The following is an 18,867-nucleotide window of genomic DNA, read 5'->3' as shown; positions in this document are numbered from 1 at the left end:
TTTTGTTTTAGTATGTCAACACTTTAGGGAGAAAAAAAAAACCACAAAAAGGTTTGCCTCATTGCAGTTTGCTAGCACACCCCTAACAACTGTGAAACTGTGGGCTGTTTGAAAGAAAACTTGCGAGAAGTGCCATGTGCTGAATGAGGAGCTGAGTGAACTCTGTCTCATCCTCCATCTGGAGAAGCAGCATCCTGCTAAACCAGTCAGTGCCTATAAACTGGCCGTCTCTCAGGGGGACGGCCTGAAATAAGCTACTTTGTATTCTGCTGGGAGCTGGAGAAGGGGGAAGGAGCTGGGGGCCTGGCTGTGTTTCCTTCCTCAGCAGCTTCCTGCAAGAGTTCAAAACTTTCTGTTCCAGTATATGCAAAGTGTCGCAGCCAGCCCACTCCTGCGGAACACAAATGTGCAAACAGTAATCCTGAAAATAGTACTTCTGCTTCTGTGCAGTAGGGTTCTTTTGGTTTAAGAAACTTCTACTTTCTCTTTGTGCTTCTCTGTAGTGATGTGCACAGTGACATAGACTTCTGTGAGTTAAAATGGGCAATGGCCCCCTCATGTTCTACTTAATTTCATAGAATCATAGAATAGTTAGGGTTAGAAAGGATCTTAAGATAGTTCCAACCCCCCTGCCATGGGCAGGGACACATCCCTCTAAACCATGTCACCCAAGGCCTTGTCCAACCTGGCCTTGAACACCACCAGGGATGGAGCATTCACAACTTCCCTGGGCAGCCCATTCCAGTGCCTCACTACCCTCACAGTAAAGAACTTCTTCCTTATATCCAGTCTAAACTTCCCCTGTTTAAGTTTTAACCCGTTACCCTTTGTCCTATCACTACAGTCCCTAATGAAGAGTCCCTCCCCAGCATCCCTATAGCCCCCCTTCAGATACTGGAAGGCTGCTATGAGGTCTCCACGCAGCCTTCTCTTCTGCAGGCTGAACAGCCCCAACTTTCTCAGCCTGTCTTCATACAGGAGGTGCTCCAGTCCCCTGATCATCCTCGTGGCCCCTCTTTTATGTTAAGGACACCAGAACTGCACACAGTCCTCCAAGTGAGGTCTCACGAGAGCAGAGTAGAGGGACAGGATCACTTCATTTGACCTGCTGGTCACGCTCCTTTTGATGCAGCCCAGGATACATCTGGCTTTCTGGGCTGCGACTGCACACTGCCAGCTCATGTTAAGTTTCTCATTGACACAGCATGGTGTCATTGGCAAACTTGCTGAGGGCTCACTCAATCCCACTGTCCATGTCACCAGCAAAGATGTTGAGCAAGACTGGTCCCAACATCGATCCCTGAGGGACACCACTTGTTACTGGTCTCCAGCTGGACATTGAGCCATTGACCACAACTCTTTGTGTCACCAAGCACCTTGTTGTTTTTCATGTGCCTTAGCATGCCTTCCAGGAGAATCTGCTCCAAGATTTTGCCAGTCACAGAGGTGAGACTGACTGGTCTGTAATTCCCCGGGTCATCCATTTTCCCCATCTTGAAAATGGGGGTTATATTTCCCTCTTTCTAGTCATTGGGAGCTTCACTGACTGCCGTGATTTTTCAGACATGATGGACAGTGGCTTAGCGACTTCATTTGCCAGCTCCTTCAGGACCCGCGGGTGGATTTCAGCAGGTCCCATGGACCTGTGGACGTTCAGGTTCTTAATTTGTATGTAATGCCTCATGAATTTAATTCCATAGTGAAATTTCATTCCAAGTATGACTTGAAAACACATTTCTTCTTTGTCTTTCATCTTAATACTTCTTCTGAGCTTTGATATATTATTTAATTCTGTGATTTTATTAATTAATATCTGAGATCATGCTGGACTGTACTTTCTGAAAAGCCCACTGTATAGACATGCACTCTTTTTCATAGAATCATAGAATGGTTGGGGTTGGAAAGGACCTTAAGATCATCTAGTTCCAGCCCCCCTGCCATGGGCAGGGACACCTCACTCTAAATCATATCACCCAAGGCCTCGTCTAACCTGGTCTTGAACGCTGCCAGGGATGGAGCATTCACAACCTCCCTGGGCAACCTATTCCAGTGCCTCACCACCTTCACAGTAAAGAACTTCCTCCTTATATCCACTCTAAACTTCCCCTGTTTAAGTTTTAACCCATTACCCCTTGTCGTGTCACTGCAGTCCCTAATGAAAAGTCCCTCCCCAGGATCCTTGTAGGCCCCCTTCAGATACTGGAAGGCTGCTATGAGGTCTCCACGCAGACTTCTCTTCTGCAGGCTGAACAGCCCCAACTTTCTCAGCCTGTCTTCATACAGGAGGTGCTCCAGTCCCCTGATCATCCTCGTGGCCCTTCTCTGGACTTGTTCCAACAGTTCCATGTCCTTTTTATGTTGAGGACACCAGAACTGCACACAATACTCCAAGTGAGGTCTCACAAGAGCAGAGTAGAGGGGCAGAATCACCTCCTTTTGACCTGCTGGTCACACTCCTTTTGATGCAGCCCAGGATATGGTTGGCTTTCTGGGCTGCGCGCACACTGCCTTCTCATGTTCATTTTCTCATCGACCAGCACCCCCAAGTCCTTCTCTGCAGGGCTGCTCTGAATCTCTTCTCTGCCCAACCTGTAGCTGTGCCTGGGATTGCTCCGACCCAGGTGTAGGACCTTGCACTTGTCATGGTTAAACCTCATGAGGTTGGTATCAGCCCACCTCACAAGTGTGTCAAGGTCCCTCTGGATGGCATTCCTTCCCTCCAGCGTATCAACCAAACCACACAGCTTGGTGTCATCGGCAAACTGGCTGCGGGTGCACTCAATCCCACTGTCCATGTCAGCGATGAAGATGTTAAACAAGACCGGTCCCAACACCGATACCTGAGGGACGCCCCTCGTTACTGGTCTCCAGCCGGACACTGAGCCGTTGACCACAACTCTTTGTGTGCGGCCATCCAGCCAGTTCTTTATCCACCAAGTGGTCCGTCCATCAAATTGATGTCTCTCCAATTTAGAGACAAGGATGTCGTGTGGGACAGTGTTGAACGCTTTGCACAAGTCCAGGTAGATGACATCAACTGCTCTACCCCGTCCATCAGTTCTGTAGCCCCATCATAGAAGGCCACCAAATTGGTCAGGCAGGATTTCCCCTTAGTGAAGCCATGCTGGCTGTCACCAAGCACCTTGTTGTTCTTCATGTGCCTTAGCATGCCTTCCAGGAGAATCTGCTCCAAGATTTTGCCAGGCACGGAGGTGAGACTGACTGGTCTGTAATTCCCCGGGTCATCCATTTTTCCCTTCTTGAAAATGGGCGTTATATTTCCCTTTTTCCAGTCATCGGGAACTTCACCTGACTGCCATGATTTCTCAAATATGATGGCCAGCGGCTTCGCAACTTCATTCGCCAGCTCCTTCAGGACCCACGGATGGATTTCATCAGGTCCCACGGACTTGTGCATGTTCAGATTTTTAAGATGGTCTCGAACCAGATCCTCTCCTACAGTGGGCCCAAGGTCTTCATTCTTTTGAAGCTGGTTAGAAATTTACTGAAAACAGGTAAACAGCAAATACTTTTTGAAAGTGGGAATTGAGCCTAAAACAATTATTTGAAATACCCTGGTTGACAGAACTTTGCCAGTTAGAAGGAAGGAGTCTGATGAGAACCTGACAGTGTCAGTATCTGTAGCATTCTTCAGGTAGACAAAAACACAGCTTAGGGTAAAAATAAAAGGGGAGGGGTTTGGAGGGAGGGGAAGAAGCATGCATAATTTTATTTTTGAATATTCAGTAATGATGAAGAGAAAAAGAAATTGCCATTTCTCACTCCTTGCTCCTTTTTTCCTCAGAAATACCATAAAACCAATGAGAAATTCACAGTTCTGATTCCACAGACCTGGGTCCTACACAGCAAGTAGCTCAAGTGACACTAAGAATTTAAGTTTGTATATGCAAAGCAGCTCTCACGTGAAAAAGAAGATAGATGTGAACACTGTTAAATAAAGATTAGCATTTGTCATTGAGCCCATACTCCTGAAAGCACAATTTGCCTGATCCCTCTGGGATCAACGGTGTGTGCCATCTTAAAGCAGTGACAAAACACCAGTTTAGTTCTATGATTCTCCAAGCCACAGCATGGTGTCCAGAAGGAGTTATGGTTACAGCTAGCTGAATTTAATTCATGAAGTTACTGTGTATCAGAACAGATCGGTGTTCATTACGAATAAGTCCCTTGCTTCTGGAAAATGTCAGCAAATGTTAATTTTTCTGTTTATCTGGGATATTTTTTGTTTTGGTTGTCTTTAGGACATTAGGAATAAAGAAAAATGTAATACACAATGCCACCTTAGAATATAGCCACAGGAAGACACACCTGACTTTCTCAAAGGCAGGTAGTAAAAATACTGTTGTTATTGTCCTCTTCCCTCAAAGGTTACTTTTCTGCAATGCTTCTGTTATATTCATATGCACTGTGTTCTGCCAGGTGAAGAGCAGTTCTTGACTAAGCAGTGTAGCCTTGTCAGATGTGTGTTCTTCTCAGATTAAGTGCTGCTGGTCAGCAGTGCTAATAGGGAGTCTTGCACTAATACTGACTAAACAGCCTTCTTCACATTAGTGACCTGGCACTTTGGATTTAACTCAGTTTTGGTGAGTTTGGACCTTTGGATTTCTGTCCAGTTCAAGATATTTTCCACTTTACCATTTTGTGATAAATAAACATTCAAAATCATGTTCTCTGTTTTTTTTTATATCATTGGGAGTATGCCCATATACATTGGTGAATTTGTGAAAGGTGCAACAGTAATGTGTGCCTGAAAGCAAACTAAACAAAACCCCTTAGTAATTATATCTCTACTAGGTTTCTTCTTTTGTGTTTCTTGCTATCTACTTGAAATCCCAAAGTAGAATGTTATCTTTCTAACCCGTATGAGAAACAGCTGAGAGGCTGTCAGTCAAATGAGATTTCTTCATCTGATAGAAGAGATGAACAAGGAAAATTCAAATAGTAGTTCTACATGTTACATCTTCTAGGAAATGTATTTCACTGGATAAAGATACAACATTTTTTGACATTGTATGGAATTCTTAATATATTTACATTGTTCTCATCCTGGATTTGTGATCTAGGACCTGAGCCAAGAGATCAAAGACTAGCCCTATCTTCCTCAGGGTGATCCACAACACTGTGAAAGTGTAACTCGTATTTTATGTGGCTGTAGGTCAACTTCCTTAGAAAAGCAGCCTAAAAAGTTGAACTTTGGTTTGTTTTTGGTTTTGTTTTGTTGTTTTTTTTTCTTTTAAATTCTAGATTTGTTTCAGTGTTTCAGTAATTTGCTATAGTTGTAAATATTTCTGTGCAGATGCAAAGTCAGTTCTTTCAAGACTCTTAGTTGTGTTTTAGGTTTAGCCATAACTTCAGATGAGAAACCCATCTTTTCTTTCTCAAAATTTGTTTCATTTTAGACCTTAACATTTAGAAAAGTTGCTAGACAGTTCCTGCTGGCCTGATTTGACATGTTGCAGCTCAGGAAAACACCTTCAGGATTTATCTACCTAGTAGTCTGCTGTTCAGGTACTGAAAAAGTTCTCTACTTAAATATTAGCATGTGGCTTATTTATGTACTATGCGACACCACTGTGGTGCCATAAGGTGGCATTCTATGTGGCAATTAGCAGCATATCTCTTAGAACTAGCATGTGCTTCAGACAATGTCGGCTGTCTAATAATGGCTTTTCAGCATGCCAGTTGGGGGATTGTAATCAGGTGCTCTGATAATCTTCATGTGCTGTCAAATTGCTGGGTCAGAGAATCCTTTTTCTTGGAATTTCCTTCTCTGTCATGGTCCAGGGTGGTTCATGGCAGCCTCTCTGAAGGAACAGAGGAAATTGCTACTGACTGTTCATATTATGGCATTGTAGTGGGCAAGGGACACCTTCTGAATGTGAAGCAAAACATAAGCTAGGTAAACTGGAGACATTAGGAAGGGATATTTTATGTGTCTTTTCAATGTACTGAAGATTGAGCAAGATTATATTCTAACTGGACAGCGATTAGAAGTAAAAAGGAGACTAAAAGAAGGATAGTTATTTTCCTAAAAGGAATAGGGTGGCTTGGTAACCCTCATTCTCATACCAAAAAATCCTTCATCCTAAAGATTGTCTGGGGGAAATGTTGGTAACTGTTGTGCTGTATGTGCAGGGGCCTAGTAATAGGACTCTCTCATCATTCGCCGGGAAGGTATAATGATGAAGACCCTTGTAGCTTAATCCAAGCCATAAAAAGGGTGCTAGATCATAAGCCTGTCTTTCCAAATGCTGTGTTAAGGGCACACTAATTTGTGGCATGTAGCATTATCTAACGGTTCTGCTCATAAATGCAAATCTTTATTATGGTTTCAGTAGCTTCATCATTTTAGATGCTAGCTTCTGCCTCTCTTTGATGCAGCCAGATAATTTAAATTATACCATTAGAAGGAGAAAACGTTTTCATGCCAAAACCTCTTGCCAATCAGCATCTCTTATATCACCCTTCTACTTTGCTGCCAATCTGCATGACATTTCTGTATGCATTTCTGCTGAATCTCTTTAACTTTCTACCTTTGTAATGGCTTAGCACTTAATTAAGCTAGCTGGGTGCATATAAACAGAACCATCAATGATGGATAGTATCTATACTTAAGTTAAAAATATTTTTACCGTAGCTCACTAAAGCAGCTACTTAAGATCATGTTAAGTGTAAGGGAAATGTGGGTGGGAAAGACTGTGGAAACTGTGTTGGCTAACAGGATGGAATGAAATTGTTATCCCTCTTCAGATGAGAGCAGTTCCTGTAAAGACTATCATTTGGGACAATTTTGGGGAATTTTTGCAATGGATTTCTTTTGGAGAAGGAGGGAGAAATTCTTGAATAAGTCTAAGCAGATGTATATAATTAAAAGAGCCAAAGTGCTGAAATACCCAACTGAATCGGGAAAAAGTGATGTTTAAAATCAGGCTTGGCATTGTGCAGTGGATGTACTTTAGCAAGCTTCACCTTCTCGAGGTCAGTTCTGCTGAAGTTAAATTTAGCTTTAGTTCTGCCGTTGTCACATAGAACAGCATTGCTTGATCAATGCAGAGAGGGCTGGACCAGTGTGGGAGTGACTCTTCAAAACAAAATTCACGGTTCCTTTTGGGTGGCTTTGCTATGGAGCTTTTGTCAAAGAGGTTTTTTTATAGCTGTTGTTGTTTGTTTGTGGTTTGGTTTTCTTTTTTTGTTTGTTTGTTTGTTTGTTTTTTTTAATATATATATATGGCAATTAACATCAGAAAACTGGAAAAGTTCTGATGTGGAAGGTTCTTCAGTTACTGTGGTATGGTGGATAGCAGGATCTGTGTTATGTGCTCACCTGAGAGAGATCTGAAATCCTAAGGATTATCAAATATTGGTAAAATTATTTTAATGAGAAGGAAAGAAAAACAGGGAAAAAATACTATTTGTAGTGTTTCTATCAATTTTCCTAAAGCAGCAGTACTTTATTGCCACATAAGTACTTTTAAAAAGCCCTTCTGTGTTTAAAATAATATTTATTTTTAAAAGAATGTTAAGTATTAGACTTTTGTTAACTCATGGCCTATTTTCCATCTACTTGTTATAGTAAACTACTGTAGTGATACTGTTTAGTGTTTAGCCTTTACTCTTCTTGAATTAATATAACAACTTTCAAAGGTTTGATAATTGAGTCCTTTCTTCCAAATTGCAGTTCAGACACAAACGGTTCATAAATCTTAATGTCATGAATGTGACGGCAATTGTTCATGCGCCAGGACAATTAGGAGTAGCTTATTTTCCAAGAATCTACCCCTGTGTATCCAGTTAAACTCATTCTCTATGGAATTTAAATGCTTCTAGAAGACCTGTATGCCAAAAGAAGACAATCCTTTAATTGTTGGTGAGGACACAGAAAGATCATTGAATTACCACCCTAACTGTTCTTGTCTACAGAAGAGTGCTTTGCTTTGATTAATAGTGTCAAGTTGAGCATTAGTTGCAATATTACCAATTTCATGAAGCCACAGTTTTAGCAGGTTGGCAAAGCTGAAAAGATATTATAAAGTTAAGAAAAAAACAAGTTTAAAGGATGGGGCAAATTCATCTACATGCAACTTTGCTGTTTGATCCCATTTCCCTGTGGGAGTTTTCAAAGCCAGTGGCCTTGCAGCTGACTTGCTTAAGCCTCAGTCTTTGTCAGATCTGCTTGGTTTTTTTGTGTGGTGTTGGTTTTTTTTTTTATCTCCTCAAGTAACAATATTTTGGCTTTGCAAAATAAGTTGGCTTAAGGGAATTGGTTATATTTCAAAACTTGTTTAGTAGCTAGCAACTTTGCTGAGAATCAAGGCTCTAAGGAGCTGTATTTGAAATTTGGCAGCTTACGTAGATTGACAAATAGTAATTTCCAGTTGCTATGCTTCATGGATAGTAGAGCAGATTGTTTGTTTACATAATTTATAAAATCTAGTAACAGATAAAAAGCCAAAAGCTGCCCATATCCACATTATATATTTGGATATATATAAATTTCGATCTTAAATAAAAATTGAATTTCTAATGAGTCTTGGATATTATTCTTGTCATTAGAGATGTGCTTTAGGTCCCAGGCCTTTCCTTGAGTCATGTGGCAGGATTTGTGTCATGGTGTTTTCAGGTTTTTTGCTCTGCACAAAGAAGTGGTTTATCGTTAGAAGCCAATGAACACAGTGGCAGGCGTCTAGCTCCTCTTCAAATGTGACTAAGAGAAAATAAATAATACAGCTGTATTAAGCCTATGTAAATAAGTTTCTTTAAAGAACAAAAGAACACCTATTGATTCGTGCATGGCACTAGCATTTGTCTTTCAATGAAAAAAATTTTTGCTCTGCTTCAATATTTCAGTGCTTTTATTCATCACAGGCTGCATACGCAGTAGTGTTTGTTTCTGATCAGTGGTGTGGCTTTAATGCAAATTCCCTATTGGTCCCTACTTACTGCCTACTTAAGTGCATGCTGCTTCGTTACCTGGTTTTGACAAGCATGAACTGGCTTATTCTCAGAGGAAATTAAACCCGAAGTCCCATTTCAGTGGACCAATGGAGTTTATCCTGGTCTATTTCCTCACTAAGGTAATTATATGATTTGGATTGTCAAATTCTTTGAAACCTTAAATCTGGCTTATCATAATTTTTAAGGCAGGTAGGCAGGTAAAACAGAAAGCATAATGAATGGAGCTTCAGAATTTTCTTTTGTCCACCCTTGGTAGTCTGTTTTAAAATTAATTGTTGGGGTGTGTTGTGTTTTGTGTGAGTTTTTTTTTGTTTGCTTGTTTTTTGTTGTTTGCTTGTTTTTTTTTATTTCCAGTTTGACACTTTTATCTTTTGATTCTTACAGCATTTTCCTAGTACTGAGTTTTGAGGTATTCTGTCTACATGGAAAGAAGTTGTAAAGAGAATAAAGTTTTCTTTAATATTCACAGTGGTACAGGCAACTATTTATAATTTTTATATATATATATATATGTAATTAATGGTTGTTGAAACTATTCTAAAGGAAAATTATTTTTTTTCTGCTGATGTATTTTGAAAATTGGAAACTCAGGTTTCAATTTATACTGGTTCAGAAGTGACAAAGGTATTTAGTCTTTTTTGTTAGTGATTATTTATAAAGCATATATAAACTTGAAAATTGGTAGGCTAATTGTAGAAGTAAAATGGTAACAAAGTCTTAAAAGAAATCCTTTAAGAAGGTAGAACAGAGGCATCTTTTTCCTTTGATTTATGAAAGCAATTGAAATATTCTGCAGTATTATTCTCAATGCTTATATCTAATAGACAATTAATTTAAGCTTATTCAAGAAAGTGCAGAGAGGAAACAAAAGGGTTGAGTTACCATTAAGAGAGCATGTGAAGATCAAGCATGGTGGATCAGAAATGAATCAGCAATTTGCCATTGACAGGCAAATGTCTGATGTAATCTACAGCTTTGAAACTTGTGGACCTGACATGATATAATGATGTGATTATTGCTAGTGCTGGTTGAAAACCAAAAAGATTGCTTTGAAGAAAGCTCTTACAAAATTGTTGTTTTCTTCCAATGAGGAAACAGAAAATGAAAATTCTCCATTTTGTGTTGATAGAAGATTGGTGCACAATGTCCCTTTTCCTTCTCCCTTTTGCATAGTCAGGTGGAGTATGCTGGTTGGGACACCCAACTTCAGTGAAATCCTTGTTCTGTGGAGTGGGTCTCACTTTTCCCTGCTTTGCAAGGCTATGTTCTTGATATTTAGGGAAACATTCTTTGTGAAGGTACAAATACAGGGATGCTTTCCAGTGAAGAATGTAAGAGTTCAAAAATTTTCTCTTAGCCTTAGTGTTTTGAGTCATGGGCTTCCTGTCCTGGCCCACGTTGGTGTACTTGGTTGTGGTTTACATGAATTACAGGTTACACAGCCTTTTCCAAGTTCCTAGCAGACAAGTATCTACATCAGGGAAAGAAAATGTCTCATATCCCTGCTGCACTTTGGGTGGAAGAAGCAGTTAGAAACCTTCCACAATTACTGAAGCAGGAGGGGGAGTGGCTTTAACACATTTGATGGTCAGAGCTGGTCTGTTAGTATAAAACAAGCAAACACAAGTATGTTTTGGGATGGCATGCGTTTCTAACATGAAATCCAGGAAAGGAAATAAAGCTAGGTTTTCCAAATAGATTCCAACAACATGTTTGGCAAGTGATATTAAAAAATAAAAAATGCAGGTGTTTTGGGGAGGAGAAACATCCATACCATTTCTTGAGAAAGGATGTCCAGCATAAGGGTCACCTTGTTAGGGCAGATGTGCTCTGTGCTGCAGTGCGCTGTGCATGCATTATGCTTCTGTTGCTGTAAACTGACAGCTGAAATGTGACTGTAAGGACATTGTTCCAGTTCCAACCTGTCTGCTCTCTGTTGAGTGGTGGCATTTTCTAGTGCATGAATAAGTCTCTGAGCAATGGCTAGTTTATTAGGGTTTGTTTATAGGGCTTTTGTCTGTTGTGGCTTGTGTCAGAAGAGAGACAGCAGCCTTTGTTTCAGTAAGTGTCACATGCTTCTCTCTGTTTTGCAAATATTTTTAAATTGGCTTTGCTAATCTTGCTTGTCTTTAAGACTGATATGTCCTCTGAGTTATTTCTAATTGGCTACTTTTTGTCTGCAGCTTGTTGGTTCTGTTTTTCCCACGATAGACTCGGTGTATCAGAGTGCTCTAATAAATGAATTTTGTGGTAATATCCCATCTGTATGGCCAGCTGGCCTTTCCTGCATCACAGGGGCACCATGTGGCTATTACTAAAGCAGTCCCCCTACAGACCCCTGTCAGACGTTGTCTTCAGGTTTTTTTTCAAAGACCATCATGAGTATTTGTTACACAGCCATAGCCTTATGCTGCAGGACCTGGGAGAAGTTCTTAGCTTTTGACTCCCCTCAGGATACCTACGCAAGTGTCACCCTAACTTGCATCTGCTCACTTCATGCACCTTTCCTCCTCTTCACCCTAGATCCTCAGGTCTAAAGACAAGGACAAAACGTTCTGACCAGTCCTCTGGCTGCGCAGTGAAGTGCCAGGGGTGGGCAGGTATGATGTCAGAGCTGCCTTGCAGATCTGGGACAACCAGGGCAGAGCAGAGCTCCCTTGGTGGCTGTGGGCATGGTCCTGGGGAAGGCAGTACAAAACAAGATTTCTCCTTGGATGCTTTTTGGTGCCAGGTACCTTGCAATCACTTGCAGTGGTACTGGGTTCTCCCCCAGCTGAACTGCTGCTCCAGAGCCACAGTTTGTGTTCACAAAACCTGGACTGAAGTGTGTGTTGAAGGTCCAAGATAGGCTCTTTCCTACAAAGAGAGTATGTTCTTAGTGCACATACCTGAAGATTTGGTTTTTGAATGAGTGACATGTAGGGCTTTCTTCTATGAATCCCTTCATTAGTAAAAGACCTGTTATGCTTTTACCACATACCACTCTCCTATTAAACTAAAAATAAATGTACCAGTTTTGAGTGGTACAGTACCAGTTAGTAATCCTGAGGGATACGGTGTTTTATGTGTAAGCTGCACAGTGTATTTAATTTTGTGGTTACTCCATGCCTCAGTAGCATGTCCTATGACAAGAAAGTATAAAGCAGGGTTTTGGATAGTCCAGGTGATTATCACCAAAGTGAGAGAAAAAGCTCTCTGCATCTCTGCCTCTGCCACCGGTAGGTAAGGGGATTTCAAGGAAGTTAAATAATAGCTCTTCCTCATTCCTTGCCTGAGAGTCACTCCTGAAGGTTTTCAGGAAGTGCAATGTAATTTATAGACCTTTTAGAAAGGGAAACCCTGTTTTCTGATTTCAGGCTGTAATTTCTAGGGAACAAATCATTTCTATTTTATGGGATATTGACAGTGTCTCATTATTGGATGTTAAAAGGTTCAAAGAAGAAGTTTTCATGGCTGTGGTGTAGCTTGATTTATGCCTGTTAGTATTAGAAAACTTATGACAAATTTAAGTTCTTTTCCTATTGCTAATATTCTCATATTGCAGCAGAGAGATAATTCTGCTGGTATAAATCCATGCAGAAAGAATTATAATGTATTACAGAGAATAGCAAATGTGGAGAAAATAGGGACAAGAGGAAAAGCTTTCTACAAAGCAAGATGATTCAAAATAAAATAGATAGGAAATGCAGCATTAAACAGTAAAAATTCTGTCTGTTATCCTGTGGTTGTTAAGGCTGAACCTCCTGCCTTGTGTGCTGACTATAACTGTACCTCAAGCATTACTGATGGCTCTAGATATTTACAAGAATAAGTGAAAACTAATTCACTATGTTTAATTGCTGTTTTACGAATAGCTGAGTACAAAGCAATAATAAAAATGCCAGTCAGGTAATGCAGCAAGGAATATGGTATGTGGGATTTTTTGCAAATGAGAAACACCTTTAGGGTTTATATTTTCTTTTGAGACTCAGGAGCTGTTCTTTTTTAACAAGTGGTTTGTTTTTTTTCAATTAATTCTGAATTCTCACATCACTTATAGTGGCACAAGTATGGAGGAATATACATGACCTGGAGCATCTCTCTGCTTTGGTAGGCAGAGACACAGATTTACTGACCAAACTTTTTTTCAAACTCTGATTGATTTTGATTGCAAAGTACTTTTACCCTTAGTCTTGGTCTTTGCATTCTTAACTGTGACTTGAGCTCCTTCAGCCTAAATTGCTGTGGTTATGCAAAGGCACCTGGAGGCACTGTAAGTGCTCTGCGCCATTCCAGTATGTTTCCTTGGCTTTCTGTCCCTGGAGCTGAGGCCTCGTCCCTGTGGCTTTCTGACAAAAACATGAGTTAAAGGTGAGTTGGTGATGTGAAGACTTCCTTTAGCCCTAACAGACATCTGCATTCCTGAGAGGAAAGTTTTGGGTTCCTTTTCTCCCACCTTTTGCCCATCCTTTCTGGTTCATTTCCTTTAGTTTTTTCTGCTCTCCTAAACCTGGTTTATTCCAGTTGGACATCAAAGTAATAAAGCAGAAATTAATCATCCATGCATCTGATGAGATAAAGACATCTTACCATGAAGTTTTGTTTTAATTGCCTTTTATGGAACACAAGGGAATTCTAAATAGCCAAGTGAGCTTTCTGTAGAGGTCTGTGATTAGTAAAACTGGCCATTCTCAGAAAATAATAAACCAGAGAAAACTTGCATTTTGACAATGAAAAAAAAAGAAATTTTTTTTTTTTACAGTATTTTGCTACATGCCAAATCATTTTAAATGCTTCAGAATTGATCATGTTTACAGCAGGAAGCAATAGTAAAAACTCAAAAATATTAAGTTTCCATCTTTTTCAGAAGCCAAAATACATGTCAAAGGGGGGGGAATCCCTTTTAGGGAGATCTGATGAATCTGAATCCAGGTGCAGCCTGATTAAACAGGGATTTTGATAGAATTCCTATAACATGATAGGCTCTCACACACCTGAATCCTCTTCAGAGGTGGAGTATGAAATAATTAAGGGACTTTCTCAAGGCCTTGCAGGAATGGTATGTTGAAGCAAGGAATGGATCATCTTCCTGGTGAAAGTCAGTCTGGTATCATTACCACAATGGCATCAGCTGACACTGCTGTCTTTGAAAGTAGATCTCTTCCTGACCCTCTCCTGGGATAAACAGGTGACCCCAAGGATGTGACATGTCCAGATTTAATTTAGGTAACTCTAGTCAAGCAATGAACTGAAAAAAGGTAAGCTACTTGTGAGATCTTAGCAGATTTGAGGGAAAATTGTACAGCTCCAGCTCCATACCTGCACAAATTGTAAAGGAAGGTTTGCCTTTTAAGTATTCAAAGGGAAAATTCATCCTTTAAAATACTGACTTTCTCACATTACACTGAAAGAAGCTTTGGAAAATGATTCTGCTATGTCATTTTCACACCTTAAAATCAAAGTTTAAAGGATTTTATAGACCTCTGACTCTCTGCCTTTAGGAAACACAGTTGACATTTTGTTGCTGTTACATGGGTATGTAGAACAGGTTGTCTGTCCAGCCATAACTTCATGAAGAGCCCTTTACAATATGCAGGGTCATGTAAATACTTTTATCTGGAAACCTTGAATAGTCATAATTGAAGAAGACAGCCATCTTTCCAGTGTTCACTACAGAGCTACTTTAGGGAATACTTACCTTTGGGGGAAGAAAGATTGTAAAATGTCTACAGTGGAGAAGACAGACATTACTCATTCAGGCCTAAGAATGATGAGCAATGCTTATGCTGAAAATATATCTCACAATCAATCTCTCTTTAAGTCATTATTCTTCCTGCCTGTAGCTACATCTTAGGTTTGTTTCTTTCCTCTGTGACCCTTGCCTTTACCCTTTTCCATACATGATATCCATGTGTAACCACTGTGCTTGTGCCCCTCCTGCCTTCTCTCCTCCTGTATCCTCTTTAGAGCCATCATTTCAGAAAAAAATAAATACACAAACCATTTATTCATTCGTTCATCCTTTTCCTGCCTTCTTCTTGTTTGCAAACAGAGCAGGAAGTTATTTGTGCCTGGTGATTCACCATCAGGTTTCATGAGGGGATTATGCTGAACATCACTGATTCACACACTTCTGGCTTTGTCAGAGGTCAATGTCTTGGCAAGCATTCCCCTGTAAATACCATACAAGGACCATGCTGTTGACCTCAAGAGCTTTAAGTCAGTTCTGCCTTCCATCGTAGGTGCTGTGCTTCTTGTTTAGAACAGTTGCCAACAGGTGGACAAGGTGACAATTTCTGTCTTCGTATCAAATAGAGACATTTCCTCATACTCGGTGCGTGGATATCTGCTGAACAGCAGCCTCCTCCCCTTCACCCTGAAGTGTGCACTGATTTGCACTTTCTTTACTTCAGAGAGCTGCTAACAGCTAAGGTAAAATCTGATTAGATATTGTTCATGACCTTTTACTTGTAATTCTCCTCCCCTCTTGCCATAGTTGCTTCCTGCCCCTTTATTCTCACATTTTCTGTTGCCTTCCTTCAGAATGCTTATCTTTAAGGTCCCTGTGTTTAAAGAGGTATCAGCTCTTTGAAATCAGGGAGGTTGCTATGAATTTCAGAGGTTACAGAATCCCAGCTGGTGATTTGGCATTTACTTGTTTGTATTTCTGTGATGTTTTCTGCATATTTATGGGCCACATACGTACGATCAGCTGTAGCAAGCTGTGTATTCAGTAGCACATGGGGAGGTCTAAGAGGAAGTCCTGTAAGCAGTAACACAAATGCCTAATTACCGTTTTCCTGGGTCATGTCAATGGCATAGTACTTAATCTCCTACAGAATGGGCCACTGTACAGATTGCATGCAAGATCTTGAAAAGGGAAAGGTCAGTTGAAGACTTACCAATGGTGGAAAACAAATATCCCACAGGGTTGATACAAGTTTGAAGATGTTCTTCTTGATATTGTAGTAGTTCTCAGATTTTAAAAATGTTAATGTGCTTGCTTTCTTTTAAAATGCTTTGAGAGCCTTGGAACATTAAGATGGAAGAGCTGAAAGAAACTTTCCAGACATGAATACAGGTTTCTGCCATCTGACACTGCCAGTCAGTCATACTTCTTCCCATCTGTTGCTCTGCTGCTGCAGGACATTTGCTTGGAGCCTTTTTTTTTTGCTTAGAGATCATTTATGTTACTGCCTGGGCATTTACTTTTGGCCACTGTTGGAACTGACAGTCCAAACTGACTCTTTGGACCCCTTTCTGGGCAGTGCAGTACTCTTATTTTCCTGCATGCTCTGAAACGAGTGTATTCAAAAAGCCAGAAAAGCTATTTCAAGTATGACAAAGAACTAAGGAAAGGAGAAGCATGAAAGGAAAGAAAAACAAACAAGCCATCCATGCATAAATTGTGCCTTGGAAGAAACAAACAGAATATGGAGAAGTTATTATGTAGTTCGTATTTTATATGAAATAAAATGTGTACGCATGTATTTCTTACTAGGAAGCCTTCAGCTGTCTCACTTTGGTGGCCTATGCTCTGGTTTATAGAGGAAGATCTCAGCATCTTTGGGAGAATCAAATGTTTTCAGGTCACTGGGCAAGAAACTCTTTAGTTTGGCTGGATGTACAAAGTGAACTTCAGCACAAATTCCACAAGATGAGATTAAAATCATACGTTTACGATTGCTGTCTGTTAGAAGCTTTTGGAGAAACAAAGTTTGTTACAAAAATGGTTTGTTTTGCCTGCGAAGAGATGATTAGTAATGTTTGTTGACTTATTGCGGTCTCCATCTGAAACAGTTCACTGTGACCAGGGTGTTTGAGGAACTGCTGGTTAACTCTGCTTGGAGGGAAAAGTCAGCGTGTTTCAGATACCATCCTGTCAGAAGTGCCAAGCACTGTTGCAGTTACAGGTGTACATAGTATTGATCTTCATTGATTTCATTGGGATATATTGAAACTAAAGTCCACTTTGGTAATCAGCATTTCTCCATGTTGTCTTCCCCCTGCTTTTCCTTTTCTTCCCTGCACAAGATAACTTACCTGCAGAAGCCAGTGTCAGGGGTAACCTTAGGGTTGTTATGGTTTTGGTATGTTATTTCCTCACCAGCTTTGCTCAGGATTGTTGACCATGGCATTCATGGGTGATTTGCTTTAAAAGGAAATGTCAGATTGTTTTAGAAGGGAATGCAGAGTCCAGTGCTGTCTCTCTATGTATAATTGGTATGTTGTTCAATGAAGTTACTGGTGAAAATGAAAAATCTATCATGTTGATTTTTCTTCAATATAGGACTCCTTGGGTTGTTTTGGTAGTTACAGCCAAATTACCCCTTCTGAGTTAGCAGCCATATTGGACTCATTTTACTTTATTTACCTGTCAGACACTTTCATCTGCCCAATTCTGAACTACAGATTTTAAACTAAAATACTGTCTAGTGAAGGCATGATCGCTGCCAGGAAAGCCTGCCCTTAAACTTATTTTACCATAATGTAATCTGCATTTCCTTTCTATCTCTAGTTTTGCCACAGTTATGGTTTATACCAATAGGATTTGGATGGAGAAAACAGAAGATTTTAACTCGGTCAGTGCTGTGGTTTTACTGCTAGGTGTTGCACATTTTGACTGAAAGCTTGATATGATATTTCTGTTACTTTAAATGTCAAAAATTTGCTACTGAACTTGATTTTGATACCATAGCAATGGGTGTTCTATGAGTACCTAAGGGATTTATAGGAATTTCAGATGTGTCCTTCTAATTATTTACAGTGAACAATAGGGTTAAATTTGATGCCCTTCTTCTGTGTGATCTTGTTCTTGCATTATTGATGTACTATATGGAATGCGGTAGTCTTTGAAATATGGATTTCCTGTAACTTACATGACTTTTTTTTTTTTTTTGAAGCAAGTTGCAAAAGGAACTGGCACAAAGTACAAGAAACTGAAGAAACAGAAATAATATTTTGGGAAGAACATTATTTTTCAATTAAGAAAAACAGTAGCGGTAGCAAAATACTAATGAAATACTAATGAAAATTAAACTCTGAAAAGGTGTTTTTAGTTATCATATTTTTTTTAAACTAGAATTCTACTCTTTCTTAAGGGCAAAACCAACATAACACGAATCTAAATGAAGAAAAAAGAAATACCCCCAAACATGTCCCCTCGTCTTCTCTTATTCTTCATAAACACACAAACCTATTTTGAGTGTGTGCAGCACTCCAACTAGTTTTTCAAAATCCTCTAATATTTAAAAAAAGCTTAGAACTGCTACGGCGATATGGTTAAGCACCTTTTATGTGGAAGTGGTGTCTCCTCAGCAAAAAATGTCTCAAACAAAATTTTAGTTTTAAAAATGAAACAGAAATCACTTTTTACGTGTAATCTGATAAAAAAGAGAGGGAGAGAGAATAAATAGATTGCATTTGTTAAATGAAACAAAACAATTTCTAGTATTTCGCGAGGGTAAAATAAGCATAATTGCATAATTGCTCTTCCCTCCTCCTCCCTCCTATTCTTTTGGTACTGGTTCCAATACAGGATCAAAATTTTGTGTTCTTGTAGGATTTGTTCAGAACAAGATCCTGTTATTTTGTATAAAACACAGTTATAAAGTTCATGTGGGGTAGTATGAGGTAATGATCATGAATAATAAGGGTGGAGGGGTAAAGTTGTGACCACAGAATAGAATTGTGTCTTAATGAAAGCATCTTTCTTTGTTGATGTTCTGTTAAATTATTCTAAGTGTTTTATTATGGGATTTTGAAATAGAATGTAGAAAAAGAACAGTAGCCTGTCTTTTAAACTGTCACCAGCCTTGAAATCACTCTCCTCTCGGAGTTAATTGCTAAGTGACAGCAAGTGTTAGGCTTTTCTCCAATAGCTGCCTATTGAAGTACAAAAGAAACAGTAGC

The 18,867-nt window shown here is 39.7% G+C and overlaps 1 protein-coding gene across 5 annotated transcripts in view; it reads left to right on the top strand.

The window, feature by feature from the left end:
• The window catches only part of CHRM3 (cholinergic receptor muscarinic 3), a 278,661-nt gene that overhangs the window by 52,484 nt on the left and 207,310 nt on the right, over positions 1-18,867 (top strand). For 2 of the 5 annotated variants that reach the window (XM_062637392.1, XM_062637391.1), the window contains exon 1: positions 4,460-4,604. The exons of the other annotated variants lie outside the window; for them this stretch is intronic. The gene's annotated coding sequence lies outside the window, so the exon portion shown is untranslated. Of the gene's footprint in view, positions 1-4,459; positions 4,605-18,867 lie in introns of those variants that run through there. 5 annotated transcript variants of the gene reach the window in all.

Source organism: Pezoporus occidentalis, unplaced genomic scaffold (assembly GCF_034315485.1).
Source record: "Pezoporus occidentalis ecotype Australia unplaced genomic scaffold, CSIRO_AGI_Poc_V1 ctg52, whole genome shotgun sequence".
NCBI lineage: Eukaryota > Metazoa > Chordata > Aves > Psittaciformes > Psittacidae > Pezoporus > Pezoporus occidentalis.
The sequence above is the reverse complement of the archived record's forward strand: the minus strand, read 5'-3'. Positions and strand labels throughout refer to the sequence as shown.